Source organism: Mycteria americana, chromosome 12 (assembly GCF_035582795.1).
Source record: "Mycteria americana isolate JAX WOST 10 ecotype Jacksonville Zoo and Gardens chromosome 12, USCA_MyAme_1.0, whole genome shotgun sequence".
In the NCBI taxonomy this organism is placed as follows: domain Eukaryota; kingdom Metazoa; phylum Chordata; class Aves; order Ciconiiformes; family Ciconiidae; genus Mycteria; species Mycteria americana.
The window spans coordinates 7,029,229-7,044,331 of record NC_134376.1 but is presented as its reverse complement, the minus strand read 5'-3'; the positions used below and the strand labels follow the sequence as shown (position 1 = coordinate 7,044,331).

At 37.7% G+C, this 15,103-nt stretch overlaps 1 protein-coding gene across 2 annotated transcripts in view; it reads right to left on the bottom strand.

Moving 5' to 3' along the window:
• Nucleotides 1–15,103, bottom strand: part of CHLSN (cholesin) — a 135,333-nt gene that overhangs the window by 67,305 nt on the left and 52,925 nt on the right. The window lies entirely within an intron of this gene.

Sequence of the window (15,103 nt, the reverse complement as noted above, 5' to 3'; positions counted from 1 at the left end):
TCTACTTGGTGTCAGACTCTAAGACGCAAATACTCTTTGTAGTAGGATTTCAGACACTCTGGAGAAAATGCTGAACTTTATAGACGGATCTGATATGGTTCGTCTAACACACAAACAATCTAAGAAAACCATTTAGCTATCGCTTACAGGAAAAACTCATTCTAAAATCTAGAAACGGAGAGTCAAACTCCACAATGGATCTAACTACTTTGCAGATTTAAAAGAAGAGTAAGCCTAAAATTAAATTTTAAATGGAATGATTGTAAAGTAGACTGGCTAGGAAATCTTTGTTTGTTAACAGACAAATGGATCACTTACCTGCCAGATGGCTGTAATGCAACAAAAAATGCATCTAATGCTGCCTATAATAGTAGCGGCCAAATGCCACATTACTGGTCTCCAAATATTCTCCTGGTGTGGAATGTTTGTAAACCATCCTCTTGCACTGCTGCCAAACTCCAGGAACACGCTCTCCTGGACAGTTTTAGTCCTTAACTAAAAAAATATCCCCACATTATTAAGAATTATTATGGAGAAAATATTTCAGTGAATCTGTCCTAATGTAATGGCTCTCTCTCATTTCCACATAGCATTTATGTTGTTTATTTTCATTCTTTGAGCACAGGATTTTATAGCCATAATTATCTCATTTTCTCATAGTACAAACAGTCCATTTTTTATGCATTGAGGTCAACATTTTTGTTGCATTCTTCCTCTGGGTTTTTTTTTCCCCTTTAAAATTTTCTATTAACAACAAATACAATAGATTTATGTTATCAAAATACCTGTTGGGGTAGAGATTTATTAATAAATTGTATTTTCAAATGAACATAGATCAAAAGTGGCAATAGTAAAATGGACAGCTAGAGGAAATGATGTTTTAACTCCATTTCCATTCTCCATATCCTTTTAAAAAATTAGTTCTCCAACCATGCAACCTCATCTTAAAAGATTTTTGTGCAAGAATTGTCACCAAAATCTGGAAGGCTTCAAGAAGTAATGTTCAATCAAGCAGATTTTAGAAGCTAGGAGCACTTCATGGTCAGCTGGCTATGAAATCCTGCTAGCTAGCCACAGTCTTGAGCATGCAATCTTGCCGCTTGACATCTTTTTTACAGGGTTGAAGGGTGGGGAGACTGCACCCAAGCATTTATTATGGAAGACAGTAAGGCCCTGCCACTTTTTCCCTTCTTATACATCTCCTCTCTTGTTTCTCCTGTGCTGCAAATTGAGCTGTAGTGCCTTTAGCCTGTCCTGTAGTCTTCACAAAATACACCCAGAGGGTTAAAGCCCTTCCTCCATCCCTGCCACCTGAGGTCTGCAAAGGAAAGAGCTGCTGAAAGCCTGGTAACAGGAAAAGGTCAGGAGCAGTGTATTATATTCTGTATGTTTGGATTAGCCCACAATAGCTAAATAAACTGATTTAATGTCTAATGACATTTTCAAACAATAGCTAATAAAATTATCCAAAGTATGCAGAGACAAAAGATGCACACAGACGCACCAGAATACCTCTCTAATACATCTACACAAGCAATGACCTAACAGTGAATTTCAGCAGTTTGGCCATTCAAATTAGAGGTCAAATATAAAGGAGACCAAGTTAAAAAGCCTACTGACTAGCAAAGACACAAATACTCCTGCCTTGCCCATTATTGTCACTCCCATTTGTATGCAACTATCAGTTTTTGTCCTATGTTTGTAGCAGAGAACCATGTTTTTGAAACAGAATCATGGTCTTTTCAAAATAAATAAATAAAAGGCATGCTGCTGAAGTGAATCACAAGCTCTGAATACTTTTGGAAAGCTTCTCTGAATTAGCTGCGTTAGGAGGTCTGAGGGATTTTTGCTAAAACCACATGAGGATCCCGAGTCACGTCAGCAGAGGAAGGAGCTGCGATGGATCCAGATGCTCCTCTCCCAGCCTGTTTGCCACTGACCTACTGGAGGTTGCCACTCCTGTAGTGATGGAGCCGGCACAAGGAAAATAACATTCATGCATCTGTCCCAGCAGCTTGAGCTCACTGCAACACCCCTTAAACGGGTGGACCTTTGCGGTCCATTTTGGAAATCAAACTGCGAGAGTGCAGACACACGCGTCCCTCTACTGAGGCTGCTGCGAGGCCGGTAACCCTCGCCGTGGCACTGTGCCGTGCCATGCCGTCGAGGCCACGGCACATGCAGCTGCCGCAGCAAGTTTCACCAGAGCTCTTTTGCGAACGGCCCTTGAGGGAAGCTGGTTGAATTTCTCAAACCAGAGACGCTGTTTTCTGAGGAAAGAATGTATGATTAATGGGGTTGCAGCACTGGTACAATTGTGGTCGCCTTTTTAAAGTTTTCCATCAAAGTTCTTACAACCTGAAATATTGTAGCAGATTAAAAAATGAAAGGGACTAAAAGTTGTGCTCATATAAAAGGCAGTTCTAAAGCAACTAATCTAAAATTTGCAAATAAGTCTTGCTTATTTCAGCTGATTTGCACATGCAATTTCAATTTTTTTTAAGTAATTACCAACGCATTTTCAGACATGTTATGACCAAATATGAACTTGCTGAATACTCACAGTAAGATAAAACACAAATAAACAGTCCTGAATGGATCCCATTAATATTACATCTTAATTCTACGCTTAAAACAACAGTACAGAAAAATAAGAAGAAATGTCAGGGGGAACTGGCCGCATTCTGTGCAATGAATGAGGAGATCTTTGGCCACGCCACAGTCTCTTTATATCATGTACCACCATTTGCGCTCCTCTGAAGATGTCATCATTTCAGCTTAAGATGAAAGTATACTGAGGAGTATTCTGATAATCCTTTTATATGAATAACTATTTTTTACAGATAATTTACACATGAAGGGCCCAAATGTACACCCACTAATTCACTAATGCCATAGTGATGCTTCAACAAAACGACTTCAGCTCATAATATTCTGGCAACCACAGTCCTAAAGAATTACTTTCACTTTAACCTTGTGATTTGTTTAATCCATCTGAATCACTAACTCTACCTAAGTCTAAGTTACTGCATAGAGCACTCCTAAAAGATGAACTTTTGAAAGTCATTATATTGCCAAACAGAATTGCACAGAACTTCTTAGTTTTTGTCTTATTTAGCTCCTGTAAGTAAAAAATATTACCAGAATTGTCTATCAGTTCTTATCAGATGTAGCAGCGCGTCAGAAACATCAGCACCTCAAACATGTGGTTACCTCATCATGTGAACCACTACAAATTATTCTGTAAACAAAACCCTGCACTGCTCAAATACAACTTTCATATTAACAAAGTTACTTGTAACTATGAACTTCAGGACTGTGTGTTAACTTCATAGAACCATCAGCAATGAGTACTGTATTTGCGGGAGAATGGACAGAGAACTGCCATATTTAATTCAGCATATTAATCAAGCCAATAGCAACAGTATACTGCATCTGAAAATTAAGCATGTGAGGAGACCCCCCAAGGCTTCTGTGATCCCTGCTGCTTAGTGGTGGTAAAGAAGTGGGTTATGTATGTGTTTCACACTCATGCTGGACTCCTATCCAGCTGAACTTCTACCACATGCACAGAAAAAATATCTGGCTTGTGTTTAAAGGTGTTTTAAGTACGGGCTAATTTTCCTGGCAGGTCACAGAAGAGGCTCCACCTTCACTGAAGCTGGCACTTGCTTACTTCGCAACAAGGCAGAGTTAAAAAATAAGTCACTAAAGTAAACCTCAAACATCCTTGTTCACCATTTCACTCAGTCCCCTTGCAGCTGTCTGGCCACAACCGAGTCTCAGCACAAAGCCCCATGGGTCTGCCACAAGAAATGCCTGCACAAGTTCTACAAGTGAGGATACTGTTAAAACGTGGACTTTTTTGGTCAAAGCATGACAGTCTCCTCTGCCCAACAACTACCCCAAATTACTCCAGATGATCAGTGACAAGTGATAGTTACATAGCGTAATTGTGTAGGGGATTATGTACCTTTACATTCAAACAAGCCTCGGGGAAAGTGTGCTAGACAAACCTGACCAGGATAATGTAAAAACTATCAGGTTGCGGGCACTGCAAACCGAAATAAGTGATGGACTGGTGAGGCCTATAAGAGCAAGCAGTCGCCTCTATAAAACCAAGAGAACAGCAGACTCGAAGGAGCCATGTTATTACCCTCTGCTCTCCCTAGGGACTGAAGGAGTACTATTCCATCTCCCAATCTCTGCATTTTTCTCCTGCAAAAACCCTATGTGCTAAAGTTTATGAGGTCTGAATTTCAAAAGGAAAGCACACTTCACCTTAAAGTCTATGCCCAACTGTCACTGGTATTTTATCAAATGTAAATCAATAAAGTTTGGGGGTTTTGCTCTGTGTTTCAAAACACAAACCATACATAACGGCTTAACCAAAGGAGTGATAAACATAAAATATTGCAAACCATAAAAAAAAAAAAAAGGGAAAAGCATAATCCTGGGCTGCCCCACATTGTCTCCTCATAGAAATATGACTTCTGAGCTTAAAGAAATGCTTGTTCATTTAACAATTTGACCAATCTCCAACGACAGAACATTTAATGGAAAATATTAATGTGGGACCTACAAACAGAGGCACTATGTTATAAAGATTGTAAATACAGACTTAATATAAATATAAACATTATATTTATATTTATATATTTATAAATATAATATATATTTATAAATATATCTAAAATGTGTATTTATAAATATATAATATTTATATAAAATATTAATATAAACAATAAAAGCTTAGCCACAGGGAACAAAAAAATAACTGAACTAGGCAAATACTTTGATCATAAATAGTAACAATCAAAAAAGTGCTCAGGTGTTAACCTTACAGTCTGTCTTAGAGTCCTATTGTGAAGTTTTCACTTGTAAGATACTGTAAGAATAAAAATAAGCAACTAATGGTATAAAATAAGAAAACACATGTATGTTAAATACACTAAAGAAAGTACACATGCTACATACATGCCTAACATGAATGACAAATTCTTCATTCATTTCAACTCCTTTTTGACCGATAAGTAAAAGCATATAGTATACTTTACTGCTTTGGGGAGGAAGGCACACACATAAATTAATTCTTCATTACAGTTTAAAAAGGCAAATTATTTAAGGACTATTTGTATTCAAGCTAAGTAGACAGAATCATGATATTACATGCTTTTATTCAAATGGAAAGAATTTACATTTACCTACCATCTCATTAAAGTAAGATGATGTAGCAGTAGCATTTTCCTTACATGTTTTTTTTCTTTTAATTAAACTGTTCTTTTTGAATGCTTAAAGCAATTCTGAGGTTTACAGTAAAGTATTTTTTAAAGCATACATTGGCTCTTTTTCAGGTCTAATGTTGGTTACTGTCTAAACTCTCCAGAGGCCAAGTGGATGTTACAGGCTTTTGCTAAATAACATTGTTTTTCAAAGGCGGGAAGGGATATGACTCCCAACAAACACAGCTGTGATGAGTAGCTCTAAAGAAAATCAAATTTTACTAACATATTTTTGCCAGTTTGGCTTATTTTGCTCCAGGTTTATTACCCTGTGAACACACACAGCTTTGCAGAATAGCTACTCCTATGGTAAAAATTCTTTTCTCATACCAAAAAAGCTCTCCCAGTTCCATGCAGCCGCTATTTGTCTCCCGTTACGTAACACCAAAGCTCGAACTGTTCTCGAACCACAGTAATGTCCTTTCAGTTTGTCCTTTCCAAAAAAAGACCCCTAAAAACCCCTTTCACGATTACGAACACAGTACGCAGAACAGTCCTTATGGCAGGATCAGGCCCCCTGTTTTTGCAACAGCCCTCTGCGCCAATAAGAGCGTGCAGCTGAAGCTTAAAGGATTATGTGTATGTATGTGCAGGGGAAGTCACATGTATACATGGAGTTTGGTGCCACTACCCAGGGCAGTGCAGCGGCATCAGCCGCCTTTTCCTAAGCTCTCCCATTGTTTACTCCTACTAGCGAAATGAGATATCGGCGTTTCTGCTGAGCTCACTTTGAAAAGGGTCTGACTTGATGGGCAAAATGTTTCTGCCAGCCATCAAGGAACAACAAGGCAGTGCCTACCAGGTGAGATTTTAAGAAGTTCACCTTTTAGATTGCTTGTGGTTTTTAAGAGCCTAGAAACAATTTACATTAACGCATATAAACCTTGGATCAGTGAAAATGAATAGTGCCATTGTTAGAAACCAGTGTTCAGATTTTAGATAACAGTTCTTTAGGAAAAACATCATTGTTTAAATTTGTCATGCTCCTACTTTTATCTGGTTGTCCAAAAGAAAGTTACAGTATGCTTTTTCTTATGCATATCAATTTTCATGCTCTTGCACATTAGGCTGGATTTCTCATTTACTGTTTCTTTATGTACTGAGTATGTGCTTTTAAGTTTTTTATTAATCACTCTGAATACATGAGATCTCAATTTTTCTGTATATTAAATCTAGAAGTATAACAGTATAGCAGAAGTACAGCAGAGTAATTGATCAAAAGTTAATCTAATTAGTCTAATAAAGCAAAAAAGTTCTCAATGAAAGCAAGATACTTATGAATCTTCTACTCATAGCATAACAACAAACACACAGCAAACCATACTGTGAAATATTACTGCAAAGAAGCTAAAAGACACAGAAGTAGCTAATTGACTAATTAATCACTATTAAGTAGCATTTTCATTTATATTATAAAAGAAGGTAAGCCAAAGGCAAACTTCAAAGCACCAAAAATTTCCTAACTGCTTTCAGCAGAATCTTTGAATAAGCAGAATGACTGCTGTCCTTTCTAGCCTCCATAAGCACTTTTAACTATGCTAATCACCATGATATTTGCAAATCTGTTTTCTACTGTACTTAGCAGAAGACCTACTTTCCTTTAGGGCTCTGTCAGCTGAACGTTATGTCCTTTTTATATAAATGCTAAAGCAGCACAAAAAGGCAGCACCCTATTTCTCATGCCAGCATCACATCCTTCACGTATTTGATTGGCCCCATCATTTAAGTCAAAGCAGTATCCCACAGATTTCAACAGAAGTTGAACTGATTCTGAAGTGATGAAAAAAAGTTAATCAAATGTCTGGACAAAGTGATTCATGCGAACATCTATGTTTGTGATCTGCACATCAGAATGATTAATTTGAACTTCTGTGTGCAGGATCTGAACATTAGATAAGAGTTTATCAGAATATTCTGCATATTTTCCACAAGAGCTAAAACATGTAAGGCTCATTTAAGTGAAGACAGGCTAGTAGACTCCAGTGACCTCCCTACAAACTGTGGTTTACTGTTGGTATGCACCCTGTGTCTGTGTGGGCTATGTAAAAACAACCATTTATCAATCATTACTAAGAAACTGGCTCTGTGACAGACTAATTACTCCTTAGGCTTCCATCCATTAGCACAGGAGGAAGCAGATTATAAATTTATTTTATATATCAAGGCTCTATACAGCTCCTGCAGTAACAAAATCTGCTACAGAAGTCGTGCTTTCTTCCTGTGGTGTGCAAGATTTTTAAAAATGTGTGTACCTATCGAGGACACTAAGAAGTCTTTAAAAAAAAATCTGTTCAAATTTAAAAAAAAAAAAAAAAAACCAAACAAACAAAAAAACCCCACAAAAACAAAACCAAACAAGCAGTAATTGCTGTATGGCATGTGAATCGATACACTGCAATTAGTAAGCACTATTTTTTATTTCAATGTCATTTATTTGGCTGTAGTCTCAGGAATTTCTACAAATCCTAACCATGGCTTCCCAAAATACCATGGATTGGACAGAATGTGCGTAACAGGCGGCTACAGGTAGCGTACTCAAGGTGTAACTTCACAGATGTTTTTGTAATGGAAGACTTTAGGTTTAGAGAGTCCTGGTTTACAGAGGTCCCAGACTCCTGGTTTACAGAGGTCCCAGACTCCTTTGCACATTTCTTCCCCCAAAATTAATTTTGTTTCTTTGACCTTGGAAACATATGCCCAGCCTCATACTGGGCTGGAAAAAAATGACACCCATTAAGAATATCTAAGGAAACATCCCCACTCACACACCTGTGAAAGTATGGCCAAGGACTCAAATCAAATTGTTAAATACTTAAACCTGTCAAACCCTTTGCCAGCATCCTAGAACAGAAGGTGCTAAAGGTTAGTACTGGCTTTTTCAAGTTTGATGGAAGGGTCATTCCATACACATAGGTGCAATGGGGAGCCTTGTAAGAAATCAACATTATTGGTAGAAAATTTTGATGAATAAGGGGTAAAAAACCCTGTCATTGATAAGTGGAGTGGGGAGTGGCACATGACAAGCAGTAGATGGACAAATCAGAACCCATTCATGTCAGTAAGATGCCTCTTAATTAATTTCAAGCCCCTGGTAAATGAAAATTCCTACTCCAAATCTTACAGTCTAATAATAGCCACCCTTAGATCAGCATTAATATTATACTAGCCCTCCTAGAATGTAAAATTAAAATATTTTATTCAGACATTATAAATAGGATAAGATGCAATCAGTAAATATGCAAGTTCATCCAAGAGGCAGCTAGAAAATGGTATTTCCTTCACCAAGCAATAGAAATTAAAAGCCACAGGAGTGTCAAGAACAAGATTTCTCAGACTTGCTGACAATTATCAGAAAGATAGCTGTTTCTCTCCAACGGATGTGACAAATTTTGAAGTCATTCCAGCCTTAGTGCAACTCTGCTGAGGGCTGATTTCCCCTTCAAACTCTAAATTCAAACCAGTTTTATACTCATTCTTATAAATGTTATCTGAGAAAGAACTATGTCAATATTTTTGCATTTACTGGAAAGCTGGTCCCTGCAGTCTGAGTCTGTTTCACAAGAGTTTCCTACACGGTCAACATGATGTCTTGTTGATAAGTCACTGGGTCAGCTTTCACCGACATTTCTAATAGGAAATGGCATTATATTATAGTTTCCAGGAAAACTACCATCTGTGCCTCCTGTCAGTCTTTGCAACTGGCAGCAATATCTGTGGGGAATGTTTTCATACTGCCAAATATCAGCAGCATTCCCTTTCACAAGTCCTAAGCATGGGTGAAGCTAACAAACAGTGGGTTAAGATAAGAGCTGCTGTTTCCATCCTGCCAAATCACCAGGCCAACTTATTTACATAGTAATGCCAGCAGAGTTGGTGCGCCTTTGACACTCTGTCCCTGGGATAAATTCAGTTTGCGATATCTAGAATAGGGATAATTTGCATTAATTTTGATTGGCAAGAATCTGTCGCCTTTACTGCAGTGACGCTGATCTACGTGGACCAGAAGCATAATGTTCAGTTCATACACGTTCCTTACCTGGAACCTGAGCAACTCCAAAATGCTGGAAATGCAGAGATCTAGCCACTTGCTATCTTGTAAGAGGTGCAAATGATCTGTTTGCACCTATGATCTAAACAAAGGAATTAGCTAAACAAAGAAATTTACCATAAAACTGTCTTGTAATTTTGTATTTTCTCGAATATTAAAAAGGCCTTAGCAGAAAATTTTAAATTTGTCTCCATGATCTGATGATCTTTACATAAAAAAAGGAACATATAAGTTTCATGAACATTTTTTCCCCAAAACTAGTCTTAACTGACTTGTTCTACAGTTTAAGTGTCTGTAGATACCGGAGGAAAACCCCTGTAGTTAAACATTGATGATTATTACATAAGAAAGATTCTTTAATGAAATCACCCACCTAGCGTATTCAATTCCTTAAGTCAGAAAAAATGACCTAAAATACATTCATTAAAAACAGTTGGACAAAGTGTATTTACTATGTAAATCTACTGAGTCCCAGCTACTCTGAACATCAACATCATGACAGTAAGAATGCTTTCTGAAGGGGCGCGTAATCCTTGTTAGATCCACTGAGTTGAAGTAGTTCATATGAAAAGAAACTGCAACTTACGTTCAGTTTTAAATTGAATGAAAATATTTGCTACAGTTAATGGGCTTGTGTACTCTCCAAGAAACTGAAATTGTATGTTTTAATTAAGTCTTTTGGCTTCTGTGGCTCACCAGTTATAAGCACAGTGGAAATTCTGCCATGGGTTAAATTTTTGAAAAAATTTTTTTTTCACTGAACCAGTTAAAAAACTGAATATATATAGCAACTTTCAATCATCTTGATACTGAATTTTATTCAAATTTGTTGTCACTTAGTTTTAAAGTAGGATAGCTGCATCAAAATCAGCTTGCAAGTGCTCTGAAAACATGGACCAGGAACTGTAGCAGTACTAACTGGCTGTTCGTGTTCAACACTCCGAATGGCACTGCCTACTCTGCTGATGCCTAAAAGCTGTCATTTCTTCTATTCGAGTTAGCCAACTTTATAAAATCCAGAACTCAAAGCATCTTATGAAGCCTATTTTCTGATATTACATTCATTCTAATTATTCCGGGTATTTAATACACCATAAGTTACTGGAAGTGAATATGAACGCTAGGAAAATTACAGAGTTTTTGTTTTGCATATTACTGAGTTTTTTAAGAAAAGTATTACCCAGTGGGTATTTGGGCATCTCGAAATTGTATCTCATTTCAGAAATCCAGGCAGCTAAGGCTTGTAGACGAATACAGGTAACTGCTGCGTAAATTCATTCTGCCTGATGGAATACCCTATATCTTTAGAACTGCACAAAACCAAGGTATTTCACTTTTTGCAGTAATGAAATCTTAAGCCACAAGACATCTATGATGTATTAAAAGTGGCACTGTTCACTCTATGGTGAATAAAAAAAACAAAAGATATGTCAGGTTTTCCATATAGAGGCTCTTTTGGAATTCAGTGATAAAGCTAAGTCAGGAAGAGGTGGAGCAGGAGACCAGTCACACTCATCTGATACTGGGACACTGAGAGAAGTTAACAAAACACCATCGAGTTTCTAGAGTTAACCCATGCAGAGCTCCCAGCGCAGCTGTTCCTGTCAGCTGCGAGGAGGGCACAGCCATCGGCAAGCTAACTCCCGCAGAGGCTCTATTACAAAGAAATAAACAGCATAAAAAAGAAGAATTTATCTGGAGTGGCAGATGTGCCTGGCAGATAGCATCCGTGTCTGAGCAGGGGACTCCTTCCACACAAATTTTAGGGGCCTTAATGCTGGACTATCTCCTCTCCACAGAACTTAGTCTCACCATTTTGCAGGAATTTCACGTCTCTTCTACTCTGTAGTACTTCCAGACCACTGCCACACTGCCACTCTCTAACAGATATAACGGTCTCTTAAAAACACCCTTTGGCAGTTTTTATTAAGGTTTCCAGAGTAGTTGATCTTTTCTGTCTTTCTTTATTGGAGTATATTATCTGTTCTCATAAGCTTCAAGATGCTTAAAAACTGAGGGGGGAAAAAGAGAAAAGAAAGCAAATACAGTTACCCGTTTCTGATGGATACACACGTTGTTTTGAGCAATCTTCTATGAACTCTGAAGACAGAAGAAAGTTCTTCAGTTCTAACCTAATATACCAAAGATGTGCATCCTGAAAATGCCATAACCTAAAATCAAGTTTTCCTCTCTTTCTTCCAAACCGAAGGAGCATCTGAACTCATTTGTTAATGCTTACTGATCTGTGACAGCAATTTGCAGAGACTTACTTCTGACATGGCCTTACACGAACTCGGATTCCCAAAGAGATGAACAATCTAAATAGAAACAAAGTGTGCAGCTGATATTGTTAATAGTTTTATATTATATGGAATTATACATATTTATGTAATAATAATAATGATGTAAGCAAAAGGATAAAACAGAAAAAAAATTGCATCAATAGATAGTTGCCAAGAGGCCGGGGCAGTAAGCAGATTATCATGGCACAAGTGGGATCTGAATGACCAGGTAGCTGCTATGCAGATGATTTACCACAAAGATGGTACTTACAGAATGAAAGAATAAACAAGTGACAGCAGTTGCCAACATCTGTAGAACAATACAAAAGGTCACGTAGCAAGTGAGAGAGGTGCCCACAGGAAGGAGCTAAGTTTTGAAGGGCTCTGAAGACAACATATAGTCAGAATTTCTAGAAAAGCAGAGAGTGAGCAATCTCAAAGGATGGCCAAAGCAAAACGCGAAGATGGATTTCAGAAGCATGAGTACCTCTGTACTCATTTCACGTGTGACAGAAATACACCCTTACAGTTCTTGAGAATTCAGTTTTTCTCGTTGACTCAACGTGCCTAAGAACAGCCTGAGATGTCCCATGAGAAGGTAACAGACAAGTAAGAAGTGAAAGAGCATCATACTTAAAAACCCGGCAATAAGTCTGATATGATACCATGATGTGCCATGATGGGAGACGCAGCGTTAACTGTAATGGAGTCATCAGGGAGACATAAAGAGGAAAGTAAGGGCCAGGCAGGCGTGAAAAACAAGGGTTTTTTTAAAACACAGGGGGAAATGTACGTAAGCATTTATGTCTGGACAGAAGGAACGCTTAAGGAGTAACACTGGACCAAGGGGAGCCAATAAACTATAAAGCTGGAAATGGGCTCACAGCACAAGTTGTGCAGCATTAGCAGGAGTAGGCAACATTGGGATGGTATGAGTCAAAGGTCTTTTTTTTTTTTTTTTTTTTTTAATTTTAATTATTGTTATGCTGCTGCTAAAGCAAGTTCATACTGCAAAGGGAATGGGTTTAGAAAACCAAAAACTGAGCCTAATGACAAGGGTGAAATCAGTGGGACCAGGGCACCTGCACTTCCCATGAGTTCACTTGCCAGGGTAGCAAACTCCTTGCTCAGTGCTCCCTCTGGCAGGACCAGGGACAGACAGTGCTACTGTAGAAAGAAAAACACACCCCTCTTCCAACTGACCTACTCTTGCTTTCTTCTTTGTACTTTTTTAAACATCCAAGACAGGGTTATATTGAATGCTAGTTTATATCAATTATTCTTGTTATTTAGTCATGGCTTCTTTCACATTACAATGCACTGAATTAATTGCATTACAAAATGGAACCGATATCAATTATAAACATACCACTGGCCAAACTGGTCAATGATTGCACCACAAAGACATAAATGATAGGGTTGGAAGGGGCCTGTTTTTCAGCCCCGCACCCAGTATCAAGCAGGATTTTCTTCTCCACTAATGTTAAAAGCATTTTATCTGAGCTGTATCATTATATTATAAACAGCAGCAACTCAGCAACTGCATAAGGAAAGTATATTCTGAAAGCTACTTGCCTGCACTGCTGCATTTTTTTCCCCTCACATCTAACCTGGGCAATCTAGTTTTAAGTTTCTGTATATCCAGCCAACAAGTCCTCTATTAATCCCTATGGCATGTCTATAAGCTAGTAAGCCTAAAAAAAAAGTCATGTTACCCAGACTGCAAGGTAACAGCAGTGTGACACATCATTCTCTCGCACTTGAGAGTTCAGAGTGCGTTCCCCTCAAGGTACAACTAACTGCAGGTATGCTATTTTCCAGAAATACCAATCATCCATTATTTAAATTTTTAAGAATTAATCCATAAATAACGATTAGCATGTCACTTTCAAAAAGCACCTTACAAACTGATGAGTAGCTGACAATCTACTGAGTCATGCTTTATGCATATATTTAACACTTCTGGCCAAGCTTTTCTCTTTTCTCAGTCTTGATCTGAAGCAAACCTGTGCATCCAGCAGAGCTCTACATAGCACTCAGCCTTCCCTGATGCTGTACGCTCGGGTTTCAGTCTCTGTAGAAATTAAGAGATCCTGTGGAACTCTAGAAGACCTGATGAAGGGAGGAGTCTTAGGACTGTTTAGAGATTTACCTTCTTGGCAACAGCTTTATTAGCTATGTATGGTTTATAATGATATTACAGCTTGTGAAAACACATATTCAGAGGTTAGCTAATCTAGATAAGAGTTATTTCACATGTAGACGATAACAGAGCAAGTAGACAAATCATTTATTGTCTAAACAAAAAAATCTGCAGAGCAAGAGATAGTGCTACAGCTGGATAAAGGTTTGGGGTTTTTTAAGTCGAATAAAACAATCAGAGTGTAGAATGGTCATGCTTGAAACTGCTGACCAACCTGCTCTGCAACTTAGTGCTGCATTATGAATGAAAATGTCTGAAAAAACCCTGACTGCAGCTATGGGCTCTGTAATACAACTAAGCAGCACTTCATTTTTTTTTCTCATTAATTGAAGATTATTTTATGCATCTTTTCTAAAATAACCTTTGCCACCAAGTGCTCTTAACTTTTTGTGCAGTGTTGCGAGAAGTTTTCCTTAAGTACTTCATGCAAATTTTTATCTAAATAAAACCACATTCAGTTTTTATGACATGTAAAGAAATTGGCTTTCAGCCAAGTATCAGAACTCTAAAAGTACTTCTACAGTAACACCTTTCCTATTTTTGCTGTTTCCCCCGTGAACTTATGATGATTAAAGTCCCGCTAAAGTTTTGAGGCAGCAAAAGACTTGATGGCACAGTTTGTAACACAGTTATCCCTAGCACATACGCAATTCTATCCGTGGACTATGTATCAAACAGGAGCGTAGGAATTTTCTGCCATTTGGGAGTTGCAGTGGTTTTACAATATTCATAATGAATTGTTAAATACAAACCAAGAAGCACAGACCTTGCCTAAAAAAGCCAAACTGCAGTCAGATAGAATAACTCAACCCAACGTAAGTAACCATTTTTAGTGTTTCTCTGGTATTTATTCCATAAACACCTGCTTAATTTTTAATTAAGGGATTTTTCATTGATGTTTATTTGCTATGGAATAAAGCCTCAGAATCTCTAAATATAAGCCAAATTATTTCAAAAAAGTAAGGCAGCTCTTGGTTTTGGTTGACTATATCAGTTAAAAACATACTTTGATGATAATAACTTCAGTTCATTAGTCTGAGGAGTTTCCATATAAAAAACAGAACAACCACAGTACAAAATTCAGTACGGGATAAATTATCAACCTACAGTTCAAACACTCCTTCAAGAAAAGGTGTAGAGAATATATACACTCACATCCATTAATTGCAAGTGACACGCAAATACTCTGAGAACAATCATTTTTCAACTTTTCAAAAAAGGAAACAATGGAATCCATAATACCATCACAAAACAAGGTTCATGTCGTAATGCCTTTTCACAACACCAA